The 12209-nt window shown below is 45.0% G+C and overlaps 1 long non-coding RNA gene across 4 annotated transcripts in view; it reads right to left on the bottom strand.

Annotated features, from left to right (window-relative positions):
- Nucleotides 1–486: 486 nt before the first annotated feature.
- Nucleotides 487–12209, bottom strand: part of LOC120607202 (uncharacterized) — a 151693-nt gene continuing 139970 nt past the window's right edge. For 3 of the 4 annotated variants that reach the window (XR_005654088.1, XR_005654087.1, XR_005654089.1), the window contains 2 exons: nucleotides 6716–6940; nucleotides 5408–6281 (listed from right to left, as the gene is read on the bottom strand). This is a non-coding gene — a long non-coding RNA (uncharacterized LOC120607202). Of the gene's footprint in view, nucleotides 4229–5407; nucleotides 6282–6715; nucleotides 6941–12209 lie in introns of those variants that run through there. The other variant, XR_005654090.1, reaches the window with a different exon arrangement.

Here is a 12209-nt window from a genome sequence, read left to right as displayed (position 1 = left end):
AGAGCCAAATGCTGCCCAGCAGTGATAAGCCACCCCTGAACCAGCATCACCCTCTGACTACACAGAGCCAGGAAACGCCCTATTTTTTGCCCTGTACTCCACCTTCTTTCTCGCTGTTTCTCAGGGCACTTTCTCCTGCTGCTTTAAAATGAGAAAGAAGGGCACAGCTATGGAAAGATGAGCAAAAACCACTGCCTTCCTCAGACAGCTGACCAGCGGGGCCACTTTGAACAGCTCATCTAATGCTCTGAGCCTAAGTGACCTCACATGAAAATGATGGCATCAATAGGAGATTTCTTCTAGGGCCTAGTGAGGTAAGTAAAGTGCTTAAGAGTTTGATACATCATAAATGTCCCATTAATGTTACTCATTAATGATTTTGATAAATAGTATGCCTAGCAGATAGGAAGTACTTGATAAATAATAATTACTATTATTGTTTCTAAAGCAACATCTACCAAAACCAAGCTCCAAATGCCATAAAAATTCATTACAAAAAGTTCATTGTTAACAGATTCAGCTCTACAATCATCCAAATTACATCCTCCGAACATTCCGAGGACAGCCAGAAAAGACTGGGTCTGAGTTCCCCACTAACGTGAAAATCAGGACCCACAAAGATCCACAAAGATATAGGCGGCCAAGTTCAACAGTTCACTATTGGCTGTCTCATTACTGGCTCTTCATGAAGGCCACTTGATTTATCACTGTACTAGGCCTGAACTCTTCGACCAGGAGGTCTGCTCCATTATGCTCCATTACTCCCGGCCACATTTGCAGGCAGCCTCTGGGGCTTCATCGACTTCCATCAGGAAGTCTTGCTGGGAAAGGTTCCACGTGCCCCTGTGATAATGTGATTTAGACTCCCGAAGCTCAGGTCCACTGAGAATCCTGAAGAAGGAACCCAGCATGAGTTCATTCTCCTTCCCAAGGGAAAAAAAAGAGCAGAAAGAAAGGGAGAGGCATTCTTGCTTGTCCTCTCCTGAGATGATGAAGTTCCTTTTCATTTGCTTCTGAGGTCTGCCAAGTGGATGGTGATTTTAGCCCCACCCTTCTTGCCAGAGCATCAGGAAGGCACGTATGCCAGCAGCCTCTTGATTACCTGCAATTAGATCTACAGCTAGGATCTGTCCACCTAGTGCTGACCTGGGTTAACCTCAGATTCTATCTCTGTAGCTTTCCATGATGGGCATTTGGTGTGCAGAAGGGTTTTTATTTCAAGTTAAAGCTTTTCTTATACTCAAAAGCAATTTACCCTGGAAATTGTTGCTATGAAGACAGGAATGAAGGATGCACACATTCAGCTTCAAAGTCAGTCCTCCATTCTCCCTGACAAAGCACCTCTACTGCCTCCCAGAGCAAAGATCTGATGAAACACTAAGAGTGGGCACACCCAGTACACAGCAAATCCCAAATTTCACGGCATATGTGCCTTTCCAGATGACTGCATGGATACACTCCATGACACATTGTTAAAGTGATAATTAGCGATAGACTTGTTATGAATATTCCAAATAAAATTTCTCTCCACAACAGTTGATGGAAACAAAGGCATCCCACAAAATAGAAGAAGTAACAGAGGGATTTTTTTAATATATATATTTAAAAAGGCATTGGGAAAATAGCATCCATCAGGAGTCAGTTTCAACATATTTATACGTCTCAGAATCCGTTTTCAATGGAAGGTGTGTGAGTACATATATTCCTCCCACAGTGCTAAGAGAATACAATGTGCTCCCTTAACAACAACAACAACAACAAAACCCAGTAATGGAAGGGAAATTCAATTCTGGAAACCACTCTTCTGGTGCCCTGATTAATAATAGTAGCTAGGAATACTAAAGATGGGTAGTATAGGAAAACACAGAGGAAAAGCTGAGGAATAAGCATAAAGTAGCTCCAACCAAGGTGACTCACACTTTAAGAGTGAAAGAGAAAAGGCTTCTATTCATGTTTCACATTTTCCCCCTAAATGAAATTGCTGAAGGCTCCAGCTCTGCCCCCACAACCTTTTACACATATTCCCATTTTTAAATTCGCAGTGATTTTTGCTCCACATGGAACAACGGTGATGCCAATGACACACTCTCTCTCCTCCCCGTTGCCTAATTCACCAGGGCAGATGAAAGACTCCAGGCATCCAAAGTGATGATAGTAAGGAGGGGAGGGAAGCTTTGATGCCAAAAGAACAAAAGAAGGAGCCCCAGATGCTAACATGGCCATGCCCACTGCAGACTGAGAACCAGTGCACCTCAGGGACATGGAGAAAACCAGCCCTTTGGAGCTTAAAAGGAACAAGGAGAGGAATGTAATTAGCGGTGTTGCTGTGTCTCCTCTGCTATGATCAGAGTTTCTGGACTTACTCAAATGGAACATTCTATTTGAAGGGTGAAACTGAGCTCTTCTAGTCCAAGAGGAAAGCTGGTGGCGGCACATATCAGCACGCGCTCGTGCAGAGTCCTCTGCTGGTAGAAGCTTCTGCCACCTCCTTCCAGTACTAACAGATATCATCCAATACCATTTCCTACCTTAACTGGTTACAGAATCTGAGAAGAGCCCTCAAACTATCTAAGTACACCCTTCAATTTCTAAATGAGGAAACCGAGGACCAGAGAAGTTGAATAATGTACCTAATACAAGGGCTTAAAAACAGGTGGCAGGACTGGTTTTAGATCTAGGACCACTGAGTCTCAATCTTGCTTCTTCTATTAAAATGATGCAACCCCTTTCTTTTATTACTTGGACTAAATTAACATTCATACCACAGAATTATCTTGGAAGAAGTCAGATTAAATATTAGGACAAACATTTTGAGAAAGGAAAAACTAACATTCAGTATAGAATAATCTCAGCACTGAAGATAAGACCCAGAGGCCTGACCCCAGCTTCCGCAGGACCTGAAAAAAGCTGGCCTCAGTGCGGAGGTCACCAGGAGCAGCCAGGGGTGGGTATGAGGCTGCTGGCAGCCTCCAGGCCTCACACTTCTTCTGCCCCAGAGTCTTTGTACTGCCTCTTCCCTCTGTGGGCGCTCCTTTCCCAGATATCCGCAAGGCTCACTCTCTTACCTCCTTCCGTCTGCGCTCATGTGCCCCCTTCTCAATGAAGCCTGCCCTGACCACTCACTTTAAAATTGTTCCCTGAGATGCTCCATCTCCCGCACCCTACTTAATTTTTTCCATAGCACCTATCAACTTCTAAGACTATATAATGTATTATTTATTATGCTTATTGTTTTCTATCTTCTATTTTTAAAGAATATCCATGAGGACAAGGAATTGTGTCTTTTCGGTTCACTCTTGATTCTCCTGGGTCTAGAACAGTATCTGGCCATAATAGATGCTCAATAAATACTGGTTGACTAAACAAATGAATGAATGATTCCTCTTTCCCTTTGCTTCTCATCCCTTCACTCTCTTCCTCAGCAACAATCACCTACTTCACACACACACACACCTCCTACCCTTTTCTCTCTTCTTCTCTACCTATACCCCAGGCCTGCCACTAAGATCGATAAGGACAGTTTAGGCTAAACTTAGAATATTCAGTAATAATACTGTCAAGCCCTCCACTAAACACTCATATCTTATACATATAGTTGGGTTTACATGCATAAAAAACCTCTAGAAGGCTATACAAGAAACCGATACCACTAGGTATACGCAGGGACCCGGATGGCTGGGGCACACAGACTTTTCACTCTCAATGCCTTTGTACTATTTGAATTTTGAATTAGGTGAATATAATTAACTATTAAACATGTTTAATTAAAAATGAAATTGAAAAACTCACAAAACTCACATATTCCTCCACTCTTGTCCTCAATATCATCTTAATACAAATTTTTCTGGATGAAGGTCACAAAATGCTATCGGCCCTGGATTAGGATGGTGAGATAGGGTGACAGTTCTCCCTTTCTCTAGTTCCCACATTTTCTTAAATGAGATTGTTACTTTTATAATGAAATATTTGAAAAAGTTTCCATCAAGCAGAAGGATATGAATTAATGCAAATTTCCCTACATACATAAAACATTGAGACTTTGTTTCATTTCATGAATCCCTTTACCTTGAATTTTGTTTACTCCCATTTGGATTTTACATTTTACAGATTTCAGAATAAGTCTTATAAGATGGTGCCAGGGTCTCAAGGTGCAAACGAAGGACACAGACAATGCTTTCAAGGAGCTTGTATCCGGTGAGGATGTCCATAAGCAAGCAAGTCTCATTGCCTGAGGGACACACATAAAATATGACAGCTGCGATGAATGGGTGGATTATATGTGATTTTCTTTTTTCTTTGGGACTTTCAGATAGTTCCAAATTTTCTGCCCTGAGATGTATAATTGAACTTACATATTCCCCTTACTATACATGTGGGTTATTAGTAAGTAGCCATCTCTAGGTTGTGATCTTCCTAAATGTGGAGTCCCTGTTTAATTCATCTTTGTCTTCTCTGCCTCTAGTCTGGCACCTTGTAACAGTGGCTGCTCCTTAAATAGGTAATGAATGAATGAACAAATACCTATTTCTTAGCATCCGGTGAGGAAATGCAAGATATACCCCAACACCAGACCCAAACAGACAACACCACGCACTCATTCACCATCTGTTTAACTCTAGCATCGTTCATGGGTTTGGTCTGTTCTGGGCAAAGAAAAGGAGGCCAGAGCTACCCACGTGTGGATATAGAAAGGCATCGAAGAAAGGGTATGTGCGGCCTAGCCAGTGGCCCAGGCTCTAATGGACTTGGACACCACGCAGTTAATGCTGGCTCCATACTTGGAGGTCTTCATAACCTTCACTAATTATCTTTTTGTCTCTTTCTGAGAATTTACCTCAAGGAAATAATTGTATGAAGATTAAAGTAGAACCATGGTCATTCATGCTGTTGAAAATAGAGAAAAGCTGAAAACAACCTAAACATGGAACCATATGCAATTAGGTAAATAAATGATGGTCTATCTTTATAATTAAGTACAGTGTTCTTATATTACAATGGCTACAGACTCATGTAATTGATGGCAAAGGAGAAATTTCGAGTTGAAATACTCGGCTGGCTTTACAACAAAATGACTAATTCTCATTTTTTTTTTGTAAATCATTTCTTACATTGGCCCCAAGCTCTTTCCTTCTGTAATTAAAGGTATTACAATCAAAAAAAAAAAGCTGTTGATAGACGTTTGTTCATGATAACACATTAAATGACAATGAGTGTCACCAAAGAACATATGTGGTATTGCAACGTTGCAGTTGCATGTGATACCATACGCCTAGAAATGGATCTGCAAGGCTCTTCAACAGAGTCTGAGTGATTGTCTTCGAGGTAAGTTGGGTTGGAGGCTGGTTTTCTTTTATCTGTCTATATTTCTAATGTTTTTTTATCATAAGCACGTGCTGTTTTACAATAATGAAAATGACAACCAAAGTTACTTTTAATTCAAGAAAGAAAATAACAACTGCCCTGGATGAGGATAGACCCTAAAAGGCAAGAGCAAGAGTTGTGGGGTAGAGCCAGGTAGAACGCTGAGAGAAGGCTGGCCTCCTCTAAAGTTACCTTCTCCCAGGGGTGGAGGCCTGCTCCAGGCTCCTCCACATTTACAAAGACCACACTTTCTCTCACACATCAGCCAGAGCACATCTGCCACGTACTGGGGCCCCACCAGGAGAGGCAGAGTTGCCACTGTGTGAGTTGCACCTGGGACAGGGCGAGGGAGGGGAGAAAGGGACCAAGAAGCTGACAGAGGACACACTGACCAGCCTGGGTAACATCTGTCAGCGTGGACCCCGTTCACAAATGAAACAAGCATGACAGGAACTTGGCAACTTCTGAGAAACAGTAATGTCTAGGGTACTTTAGTCTAAAATGACCCCGTTTTAGGTAAGACAGTTAAATCCAGAACTTGGAGGGAGAAAATGTTAACATTTTCTCATAGAGAAGGTTAACCAGAATTCCCACAGCTGAAGCAGGAATAGCATGATGAAAGGTAGATATAAGATCTTCAAAGTCTCAAGAATGGCATCCAGGTAAGGTAGAATCCAATGTGGGAGGGAAGGTCTCTTCTCACAGTATCTGTTGGCAAAACTAGTTGTAACTCAACAGAGAATTTTCTCAGGGTTACTCTGAAAGCATTTAGACTCATGCTGCTTCTTTGGCTTCTTTGGCCTTTGTTCCAGCTTTTGCAATTGCAAAGTGAGAAAGACCTGCTGTGTGTCCTGCATTTGGTGGGTCCTGGATAGACAGCTCAGGAGCTGCTGTGGGTGGCTCTCGGTCATTGCTGGTATCTGCAAACAGGGAAAGCGCTTATCACGATGGGACTCTACCATTCTCCTGCTTTCATCATGTCAATAATGGACAGAAATGAGACAAAGAGATGGAGTGGGCAATGGGTGGGACATAACAAGCTTGGGGAGGGAGGCAGTGCAGGAGGTTAATAAGGGTGGCGGGGCTAATAAAATAGCAGGAAGAAGGACAGATCCTGGAATGGAATGGCATGGTCAGAGATGAAAAGAATTCAGAAAGCAGGGGCAGAAGGCATGAGCAGAGAGGTGAGGCCAGCTTGGGCTAAAGTGCTCACATTCCTCGCCTTGCCTTGTCACCTTCTGCTTTGCCATCTGCCTCCCATTCTTCTGGCCCAGCAGAGGTCATCCCAGCCCCACCTCCCAAACCCTACCTACCGCTAACCTTCCTCTAAGTCCTACCAGAGGAACAGACTTACCTCCACCGTTCTTGGGCCTGCATGCCTCCAGCTCCAGCTGTCCTCGGGGCTCCTGTCGCAATCCCTCAGGCGTCGGTTTCCTTGGCCTCTGGCACGGTATTGCAATCTGTACTTTCAGAATCTCCTTTCTTCCCATTCTTCAGGAAGGTGTCAGGATGTTTTGTCCCTCGACTGGACAAGATCCAGCAGGAGTGGGCAATGCAGGGCCAAATCCGAGACACCAGACTGAGGGACAGGAAGGGGAAACACGGGACAGTCCTGGGTGATCTGGACCATCTGGTCACCTCGTTCTAGTTTTATGAGTGGACATTTAGACAAGGAGATCGAACTGGATCAGAACTCTAAATTTAGTATATAGTAGAGTCACCAGGTTACTTATTTGGGACCCAAGACTTTTTGTCACCACTGATCTTCACAGATCTATCTACCAAAGACATAAACACAAGACGGTTTCATACTTTAAAAATGTATGAACACTAACCGTAATCAACAATCTGCTCCACTTAAATTGGCCTCCATGAAGCACATCCGGCAGTGCCCTACATCGAGGCTCCCTCCAGAATGAGTGTGCCCCCTTGCTAACAAACACCTCTTCTAAGCTGGTGCTCGCCTGCAGTAGTGGACGAGACGTGATGCCAACCAGCAGAGTTTAGGCCCAAACCCAGCATGTGCCAGGAGCCTGCCTTCTGCTTTATGGCCACAAGACTGTTTGCCAAGCCAAGCTAGACGAACATCTTACAAACGTAACCATTTCCTGTGGCCACAAGTATGACCGAAATGTAAGAATTCATCACTGGCAGCCCCAAATCCTAAAGCACATACTCTATACAAGGTTTTCCAACTTTAGCCTATATCAGAATCATCTGGAGGCCTTGTTAAAACAGATTTTCAGGTTACATCCCAGGGTTTCTGACTCAGTATGTCTGGGTTAGAGGCTGAGAATGTATATTTCTGACAAGTTCCCAGGTGCTGCTGCTACCTCCGGCCTGGGGACTACACTTTGGGGACCCACTGGTCTAGTCTACATCGAGAGAAGTCAATAGTGTTATATTAAGGAACCATCACCATCATGAAATGATTCACTTTCACTTAGCACACTCTAACCTCATCCAAAGCAGAGGCACAGAAAAGGCTGCAACACAAAGACGACTAATTGTTGATAAATGTATTCATTGTAAGGCATTAAAAGAAAAAGAATTGCCTTTGAGTTTATCTAATCTAACGCCCTCATTTATTACAATATTACTAAGTTTAGAGAAGTTAAGCGACTTGTTCAGAGAAACAATGAAATGCAGATAACCAATAGCAGAACCCAAACTAGAAACCCCAGCAGCACTATTTAAAATCACAAATATGGACTTTTAGAAATCCTTCCAACTTTTGCTATCACCTCTGGGATCACAGAAGTCAAGAGTTTCTGCAATCAGTGAATTTAGGCTTTTTCTTCCCGTTCTTTATGCCAAAGCACTCATTCCCTATGGTCATTTCTTAGTAAAACTATGATGAAAGCAGTTCCTGGTTCTCCACGCTCAACTAGGATTCCACTGCCTGCAATTCAGAACTGGTTTTCTCATAGAAATCCCATTACACGTGTGTAGGGCCTTGGGATAACTGCTCCCGTGAGGTACAACCTTGCTGAACCCCAGCGATGACGGCACACAGAATCTAACCACCATGAAAAAAAGTATTGCCTTAAAATCTCACTCTGAGTTTCCATTCAGACCCTTGCTCTTCCTGTTCCCTCTGTCCCAGTTTTCTCATGTCAGATTCCTCGTGTCACTCAAGTCTTAGCTGGTATGTTTTCTCCTCGAGAGTCTCTTCTGAGCACCTAATACAAGCAGACCTCACTCCTACTACCTGACAGTTACTCTCTATCCCCTCACACTCCCCTATTTTCTTTATAGCCCCTAGCACTGTCTGAAACACTCTGCCCATCATTTACTTGCTTATTACCTACCATCTGATACTAGGATAGGAGTTCCAAGAGGGCAGAGACTTGGCTTGTCTGCTTCACCACTGTCACCTCAGCACCTAGAAGAGTGCCTGGTGTACAGCGGCTTCTCCATTCATATCTGTTAAATGAACAAATAAATGTACCAAGGAATGAAAGAACCTAAGACACTGGGAATAGCTTCTTTTAACGTGGCTCCCAAAGTTGCAGTTTGAGACTTTCTTTCCAGTTTCTCTCCCTTTCAATAATAGGAGTTGGACTCCTGTGCTTCCCCAGGATGTGAAAGAGAAAATATGCTTTAGGCTGATGTTCTCAGTGACAGGAGAGAGAAGACAGGACGTTCCAGGGATTGCGGGTGGTACTGAATCACTTCCCGGCTCTCGCCCTTTCATATAGAAAAGATGCTGGTGAGAGCTCTACCTGGACATAGGATGTGGGAGGTAATAAGGTGTAGAAGGATGATGTGATATTTTAGAGCCAAGAGATTTGGGTTCAAATCCTAGGCAAGTCATTTAAAGCTCTCTGAGCCCCAGTTTCCTCATCTGTAAAATGGGAGGCGGTGAAAATACCCAAGACACAGTGTACTTGTGAGGATCGAGGAAGTTAGGATATATGAAAACTCCTGGTAAACAGTAAAAGAGTGTAACATGCTATTAAAATGATTAATAGTAAGACCATGTAGTCTCTGGAGGGATCCAAGTGAGTGAAATGTCTCAGAGGGTGCACCTTTGCCCAGACCTGCTCTGCTGCCTCTCTTAGTTCTATCCAGTATCCCCAAACCCGAAGTCGCTGCATGGAAGCCCCCAGCCCAACAACAACAGCCCTGGAGTGCTATCACTGGCCACTCGGGGCCCTGGCGGAGCTGCCAGCAGCATCGCAGCCAGTGGCCACAGTCACAGGCGGTGCGGCCAGGAGGAAGCCCGGGAGAAGACCAGTGTGGGAAGCCGCAAAGGAACATGGAGAAACTGTCAGTGGAACTGAACCAGGGCAAGTGGTAGAAAACAAGCTGAGACTACTCAACTTTTGGTCAAAATTCTTTGGATAACCCGGAGTCCTAGATATGAGAACTTTAGAGAAGCCAAGTTTCCCTCTTATCACCAGACCCTAGCTTCTTATCACCAAGCCCAGGTCCTTGGGACTGTGGGGAGGTCTACACACCTTCCCTTCCCCCAGGTCTCCTTTACCAACTCTGGATTAACCAGTGGGCTACATTATTCAGTTTCCCATTAACCAGATTTTAATGCTTCAGGCAAAGAGGCTCTCAGCCATAAGGTGCCCTCACATTACAGTACCCCAGGTCATTCCCAAACTATTTCCACTCTTCCTTAAGTGATAACCTTCATGACAAACTGTATGCAAAGAGTAACTTCTTACCCCTTTGCTCAACCTTCAATTCACTCGGCAGCTAACTACACACAACAGGGCACAGTCTTCGCGCAGCTGTGCACCACATCCCTGGGAAGACAAGCACCGCCGCTAGTTCCTGCCCTCAGACAGCATGTGCTCTGGTTGGGGGCACAGAATTCATCACCACCACCATGAACTGCCATATTCACTGCAGAAAAAAAAACAAAAAACAAAAGTGGATGGGAAATGAAGGCATCTTTCTTGATTAGGTTATCTTCAGTGGCCGAATTCTCTTCCAGTTCCGAAATGCTGTATTGATTGGGGCATCTGGAGCATCGGCAAGTTATTTGATTTCTAGCAGTGTTATGATGTGACTGCTGATGGTGGTTGCTTGAATCAGGAAAGTTCAGGGAGGCGTCATGCATCAAGGGGCTTAAAGAACAGAAGGATTTCAACATGAAGAAAGGGTGAGACAGGGCGCCCCAGGAAGGGGAAGTGAGTGAGGCAAAGGGCTGAAGGGTGTATGTAACCAGGGCAAAGCCAGGATGTGGGGCATGGAAGGGATAAAAGCTTGCTGGGTTTGGGCGCCTGTGAACTCTCCAAGGTGAATTATCCAAAAGCTACAGGTCTCCACCTGCTATTCCTCAGCTCTGGGTTGACACCAGCCTATAAATGATGAATGTGTGAGTATGCTGAGGGGGTGAGTCAGGTGAATGCCTGTACTAAAGATCGCTGGCTTTCAGGGGATGAGGAGAGAAAGGTGCCAGAGAGGTAGGGGGACCATGGAGCCTTATTCAGCCTGTCCACCCACTGGGCCTATGCCCAAGGCCACCTATTGCCTCTGAGAGGGTGAAGACAGACCTGCCTTGGCCTCTCCTTCACCCTCTGCCCCTCCCCGACCTGCGTTCAGGGCTGGGGTGGAGAGGAACAGCAGGACTCTGTTACTCTAGGCAAATCTTGACAGACAGGTTGGGACCTGCACACAGGGCCACCCAGTTGTGTGGAGCAGGTGCTGGAGGCGGGGCATCAGTTAGCCAGAAACAGGTGTGAAGGGTCCATGATCTCTGGTTTGGGGCCGGGCAAGGGTGGCCATGGAGCATCCCACTGAAGAGAGAACAGCCTCACTTCTCCTTCTGCTCAGGTTCGCCTCACCCTGTCCCACTGGACTTCTCTGCTCATTCACCCCCTGAGCCTCTGTACAGACCGATCCCTTCGTCTGGGGTGCCCTTCACAGCTTCCTCTCAGCATATCCTCAGTGCATTTCCAAAACTCACCTTCTCCGTGAAGTCCCTGACTCTTTTGTTAATATCAGTCTTTTCCTCCCCTGGGCTCCCAAAGTACACTGTTCTCACAGCACTCTTCACATACGAAAATTACCCATGGCTCTGTCTCCCCCACTAGACCATAAAGCCCTCAGATTACAGTCTGCATCAGGGGTCACAGATTCGAGTGACGATGGTCATATAAACGTTGCAGGTCATACAAATGTGGAAAGCAGCTCATTTATGGGACCTAGATGGTTGCTGTCTTGGTATTAGCCAGACAATTAGAAGTCTCGGGATCTGTGATGCATCAGAGGGACTGAACTTAACTAAAGAGGAAAATACCACCATGTGGGACTGTGGGCCAGCATTACCCAAACTTCACATTTCTGGGGAGAAGCCAGGTATCAGCATTCTCATATGAAATCACCCCATCTTTATGTGTCAGCAGCAAATTCAAATTTAAGACACCACGTTGTAAGCCAAATAAAATGCATCTGCAGGTCAGATCGGCTCAAATGCCCCCCAGTTTGCAGCCTCTAGCAGGATACCTGGCACATTGTAGATACCCAATGCTTGTTCATTGAAGAGCAAATGAATTAATGAAGAAAGGAATAGAAAAGAGGAGCAGATGGGTGGAAGAAGGGAAACAGGATGGATGCCCAAGTGTCATGAGCCAAGTGATGGATCCGGCAGCTCAAGGTGACCCCACCGCCAAACTGTCAGTGTGAACATCATCGTGGTCTTGCTCACTGGCTGAGGTGAGACGAAAGACGTGAGGTCTGTGAATTCAAAGTCAGCAACCAGCTTCTCAGAAGGCACTAAGGTAAGAAGCTCTCACTGCAGCTAAAACACAGATGCTGGTTGCACACACTCATGTGAACATGGTGTGTGAAAGCTAGAGGCTCAGCTTTCTTTTCCCCTGTGTGGAACC

This window comes from Pteropus medius, unplaced genomic scaffold (genome assembly GCF_902729225.1).
Source record: "Pteropus medius unplaced genomic scaffold, Ma_sr-lr_union100, whole genome shotgun sequence".
NCBI lineage: Eukaryota > Metazoa > Chordata > Mammalia > Chiroptera > Pteropodidae > Pteropus > Pteropus medius.
Note: the sequence above shows the minus strand (reverse complement) of the source record. Positions and strands in the feature narration are given on the sequence as shown.